Below are 6,033 nucleotides of genomic sequence, written 5' to 3'. Positions count from 1 at the left end.
TATTGGGGGCCCACTACAGTGTGGAGACCCCAACGCCGGTGTGGGTGCAGGATCCAGGGTGCACAGACCCCAGCGCCAGTGTGGGCGCAGGGAGAGAGAGACAGGGCTGTGGAAAGCCCAGTAATGACCAGGGGCCAAGTAAAACTAAGGCCTTGGAGGGACACTGTGAATGCCATCTGCGAGGCTTGGGGCATGGTAAAGGGGCGGTTTGGAGCCACGCATATATAGCCCATAAGGCTGAGGATGTCCTGAGATGTCCATTTTAGAGTGGGACCCAAAAGGGGTCCGAGAACCCACAGGATCCGGTGGGGTCCAGCAGGGCCGTGCCCAACGGTGAGAAAGGGGGTGCTCATTGGGCTGAACTGGCATGGTCAAGGGGCCATGGGGTATCACGGCCACCTCTGGGGACTGCAGCCCATGACACAAGGGCACACTGCTGGCTCATATTCAGCTTACTGTCCCCTGTCGCTGCCAGGTCCTTCTCTGCAGAGCTGCTGCCCAGCCAGTCACCCCCCACCTGCACCAGTGCAAAGGATTGCTCCCTCCTAAGTGCAGGCCTTTGCACTTGTCCTTGTTGAACCTCATGAGATGGAGGATGGAGCTGGGCTGTTCCCAGTGGTGGCAGATGGCAGATCAAGAAGCAATGGGCTCAAGTTGCAGCAAGGGAAGTTGAGGTTGGATATAAAGACAAACTTTCTCACGAGGAGGGTGGTGAAGCACTGGAACAGGTTACCCAGAGAGGTGGTGGGGTCTCCATCCTCGGAGGTTTTGAAGACCTGGGTAGAGAAAGCCTTGGCTGGGATGATGTAGTTGGGGCTGGTCCTGCTTGGAGCAGGTGGTTGGACTGGATGCAACCTCCCGAGGTCCCGTCCACCCCGCATGGAGAAATAGGAGTCAAGATCTACTCGTGCCAGTCATGCAGCCAGTGCCTGTCTCTGGACTCCTGGCCCTGGGCTTGGGCAGGAGGGCAGTGTCCTTCACTTCTTGGCATGACACTGCTGGCAGCCTTCAAATCTGGGCCTCTGCCAGCTCAGGGCAGGGTGGTGGGGAGTTACCGTGCTTCCATACAGGGCCAGGGACTGCTTGCCCCTGCACAGACATGTAGGCAGATGCTCCTCCCTCCATTGCACTGCGTCCCTGGCAGCTCCCCTGTGGCTGTGTACTGCACAGGTGCTCTCCTGGCATGTGCCTGTGCTGGGTGAGGCAGAAGAAGCCAGGGCAAGGAGGGTGGCAGCTACTGCAGCTGTAGCAAGGTGCAGGGGCAGCTGGGGGGTCTCATGTTAACATTTCACAGGGGCTAGTGGGATGGTGCAGCCCCAGGTAGCGGCTTCTGGTGCTAGAGCGGCTGGTGACAACTGAGCACACGGTCCCTCCTGCACTGATGCTCTGGGGATGCACGAGTGACCCGTGCGCAGGGACTTGGAGGGGGTTGTGTTCCTAACCCCAGGGTGACAAGGGGAGGACGAGCTCTGCTTTGAGGGTGGCTGGGCAAGTCCCAGGTGGCAGCTGCAGTTGCCTGCCTCAGGCCCAGCCCCGCGATGGCCTGGTGCAGAGGCTGATTTGGGCTTCCCAGAGGTGGTGCTCTCACCTTCCCTGGAGATCTTCAACAGGAGACTGGACAGGCACCTGGCTGGGGTCTTATGACCCCTGCCACCCCCAGTGCTCCTTCCTGCCCATGGCAGGGGGTCAGACTCGATGATCTGTCTAGGTCCCTTCCCACTCATTGATTCTGTGATTCTTTTGGCCCAATCCACCAATTTGTCTGGGTCTCTCTGAATCCTAGCCCTACCCTCCAGTGTATCTACTACTCTCCCCAGCTTGGTGTCATCTGAAAACTTGCTGAGGGTGTACCACATCCCATCTTCCAGATTGTTGATGCAGACTGAACAAAACCAGCCCCAGGACCGACCCCTGGGGCACTCCACTTGATACCAGCTGCCAACGGGACATCGAGCCGTTGACTACTACCCTCTGTGCCTGATGCTCCAGCCAGTTTTCCATCCACCTTACAATCCATTCATCCAGCCCATACTTCCTTAGCTTACCTGGGACAATGTTGTGGGAGCCTACCAAAAGCTTTGCTAAAAATCAAGGTATAGCATGTCCACTGCTCTTTCGGCATCCACAGAGCCAGTTCTCTCATCATAGAAGGCAATCAGGTTGGTTGGTTGGTTAGGCAAGACTTTCACAGTTTATACAAATGTATGTGCCGCAGCGCGGGGCACTTTTAAAAGCGCCTGGTGCTGTAGCACGTACATGTGTAAAAGTGTCCTATGTGTCCACTCCCCCTTTGCACCAGGATAAAGGCAAATCACACCAGTAGAAATGTGTCGTGGGCAGAGCCGACCTGAGCAGGGTGCAGGGCCTGGGGCAAATCAGTCCACGTGGTGCTCTGATCCCATGGGCCCCTGTCCTGAAGAAGCTGCCACCGCCATCGATGTCGTTGGTGTGGGGGGGATAGCGAGCAGCTGGATGCGGAGTCACCGCTCTGCAGGGTCTCCCAAAGCGTGGGGTCCGGGGTGGTTGCTCCGATTCACCTCCCCCAGGGACGGCCCTGGTCATGGGTCTGCACACGGAAGCAAAGCACTTGCAGGGACTACAGGGTAACAGCCAACCGGCTAGTGTGCCAGTGCTTTAGCAAAGCCTTTGTGCGAGCAGTATATATAGAGGGCTCTATGCTATATATATAGATCAATGCTCCAGTGAATCCATCCTGATGGTTCCTGATCACCTTCTGCTCCAAGTGCTTCACAACGGATTCCTTGAGGATCTGCTCCATGATTTTTCCAGGGACTGAGGTGAGGCTGACTGGCCTGGAGTTCCCTGGTGCTCTAGTCCGCAACCTGACCTTGCCTGTTAAGACCGAAGTGAAGAAGGCATTGAGCACTTCAGCCTTTTCTGCATCTTGTCACTAAGTTGCCTCCCGCATTTGGGAAGGGACCCCCGCTTTCCCTGATCCTCCTTTTGCTACTGACACACTTGTAGAAACCCTTATTTCCCTTCACATCCCTTGCTCGCTGCAACTCCAATTGCACTATGGCCTTCCTGACTTCATCCCTGAGCAATGCTCTCATACTCCTCCCTAGGTATTTATCCAAGTTTCCACTTCTTATAAGCTTCCTTTTTGTGACTTAGTTTACTGAAGAGTTCCCTGCTCAGCCAAGCTGGTCTTCTGCCACACTTGCTAGTCTCCCTGCCCATCGGGATGGTTTGTTCCTGCACTCCCAGTAAGGCTTCTTTCAAGTACCGCCAGCTCTCCTGGACTCCTCTCCCCCTCCGACCGGCTTCCCAGGAGATCCTGCCCACGAGTTCCCTAAGTGAGTCAAAGTCTGCTTTTCTCAAGTCCAGGGTCCTTACTCTGCTGCTCTCCATCCTTCCTGTCCTCAGGATCCTGAACTCAATCCTCTCGTGGTTACTGCTGCCAAAGTTGCCATCCACCACTACATCCCCCTCCAACTCACCTATTTGTGAGCAGCAGGGCAAGAAAAGCAGGGCCCCTAGTTGGCCGCTCCAGCACTTGCACTTGGAAACCGACCCCAAGGCTCTTCAAATACTTGCTGGATTGCCTGCGCACCACTGCGTTGCCCTCCCAGATCTCAGGGGGACTGAAGAGCCCCGAGTCCGTGTCAAGGCAAAGCCAGGGGCTTGCTGTAACTCAGCAGCTGCTAGCCCTGCCTGGGCTGAGACAGTTCATGACAGCTTGTTGCACGTGTGTGCACACACACATTGTACACAAACACATCCATCACAAGCTTTTAACTGTCCCTACATATAGTGCACATGTACACATGTGAACAGATAGCGTATAGATTGCGTAGTGTATATGCATAAACACTGTACACACAGTGTATATACATACACACAGCTCCTGTGCACACATACACAGCTATATACCATACACACACATATATAGCTTGCACACACAATTGTGTACAGTATATGTACAGATATGCGCACACACACAGACGCAGTGTCCATACATACATGTGTATACTCACACACACCTTGTGTACACAGTGTCTACACACACACAGAGCTTGTGCACACACACATGCACGGTACATACACACAGACTGCCGACTGTGTACAGTGCATATACATTCACCCGCACAGACTGGGTACACATGCAGACCGCACACCTCCTTGGGGTCATCTAGAAGGTGCAACCCAACGCTGCCTACTGCTTGACTTCAGCCCAAGGCTGCAGCTCCCCACCTCTCTGCTCAGGACGGCTGACCCCCTCCCTTCCACTCCCGGGCAAAGGGAACCAGGCACTGGCACCAGCAGCTGCTGTCCATTTGCCAGCCCATGTCGACACGCGAACCCGGGACATACGGCAGCAGCTGGCCGCAAAGCAGGTGCTGCCACCTAGTGCCCCTGCAGGCCAGCGCAGCGGGGCTTTTGCAACCATTTGCCAGCCCAGCTCTCCCGTGCCGCAGCCCGTATCACCTAAGATGGCTGAAGCCCAAATCAGCCTCTGCACCAGGCCATCACGGGGCTGGGCCTGAGGCAGGCAACCGCAGCTGCCACCTGGGACTTACCCAGCCACCCTCAAAGCAGAGCTCGTCCTCTCCTCGTCACCTTGGGGTTGGGAACACAACCCCCTCCAAGACCCTGCACATGGGTCACTCGTGCATCCCCAGAGCATCAGTGCAAGAGGGACCGTGTGCTCAGTTGTCACCAGCCGCTCTAGCACCAGAAGCCGCTACCTGGGGCTGCACCATCCCACTAGCCCCTGTGAAGTGTTAACGAGACCCCCCAGCTGCCCCTGCACTTTGCTACAGCTGCAGCAGCTGCCACTGTCCCCAAGCCACCCTCCTTGCCCTGGCTTCTTCTGCCTCACCCAGCACAGGCACATGCCAGGAGAGCACCTGTGCAGTACACAGCCACAGGGGAGCTGCCAGGGACGTGGTGCAATGGAAGGGGGAGCATCTGCCCACATGTCCATGCAGGGGCAAGCAGTCCCTGGCCCTGTATGGCAGCACGGTAACTCCCCACCACCCTGCCCTAAGCTGGCAGAGGCCCAGATTTGAAGGCTGCCAGCAGTATCATGCCAAGAAGTGAAGGACACTGCCCTCCTGCCCAAGCCCAGGGCCAGGAGTCCAGAGACAGGCGCTGGCCACATGACTGGCATGAGTAGATCTTGACTCCTATTTCTCCATGCGGAAAGCACAGCTCCACGGTGCCCCCATGAGCTTGGTATCCACTCAGCAAGTACTTTAAAGCAGCTGACCCAGAAGTGTGGGGGCCAGTGTTGGAAGGGCAGTATGGAGAAGCACAGCTGTCTTTGCCCAGGTGGATACCTACCATCTGCCAGTGCAACTACCGGCCTGCAACAGGGTGGGGAGGAGACACGCTACTTTCCAGGCTGCTGATATGATTTAACCCAACAGACAACTCGACTCCAGTGGCACCAGGGTGGCTGCTGCAGTCAGGGAATGGATGCTATCCCCCCTTATCCCCCTGCCACTAGCTTGAATTGGTAGCAGCAGTAGGCGTATGAGGTCTGAAGGCTCCAGTTTAACCCCAAGGGCCAGCAAAGGGGCAGCCCTGACTTGGATGCACTTTGAGCCATGTACAGTGATGCAGGCTGCATTGGAAAGCAGCAGCTTCAGCAGGTAAACCCACAAGCTGCCCTCAAGCCACCAGGTAAAAGTCCAGGTCAGGCTTACATCGAGCACTACACTGCAACAAGAGATATTGCCCTGGGACGCAGGGAAGCTTCCACTTTTCCACGGGCAGCTGGTACCAGCAGGTGTGCAGCACAGGGCTGTGTGCAAGCATATGCTGCTATCACTCATTTCAAAGCCGTAAGCACAGCATTTCCATCTGCCTGGCTGGGAGACTGGCTCATATCTGTTGTACGACTCAAACCGTAGTAAATGGGCAGGGGCAGAAGTGTGTGAATATTAGGAAGGGATTTTGGAGACTACCTGCTGCTGCAGCTTTGGACCAGGACGGAGCCAGGACAAGCTCCTTCGTTCCTTGCAGTTGCCAGGGAATCCCTTGGAACTAGGGCTTTACAGCACCACC

This window comes from Gavialis gangeticus, unplaced genomic scaffold, assembly GCF_001723915.1.
Source record: "Gavialis gangeticus isolate Ggan-Ray unplaced genomic scaffold, GavGan_comp1, whole genome shotgun sequence".
Classification (NCBI taxonomy): Eukaryota; Metazoa; Chordata; order Crocodylia; family Gavialidae; genus Gavialis; species Gavialis gangeticus.
The sequence above is the reverse complement of the archived record's forward strand: the minus strand, read 5'-3'. Positions refer to the sequence as shown.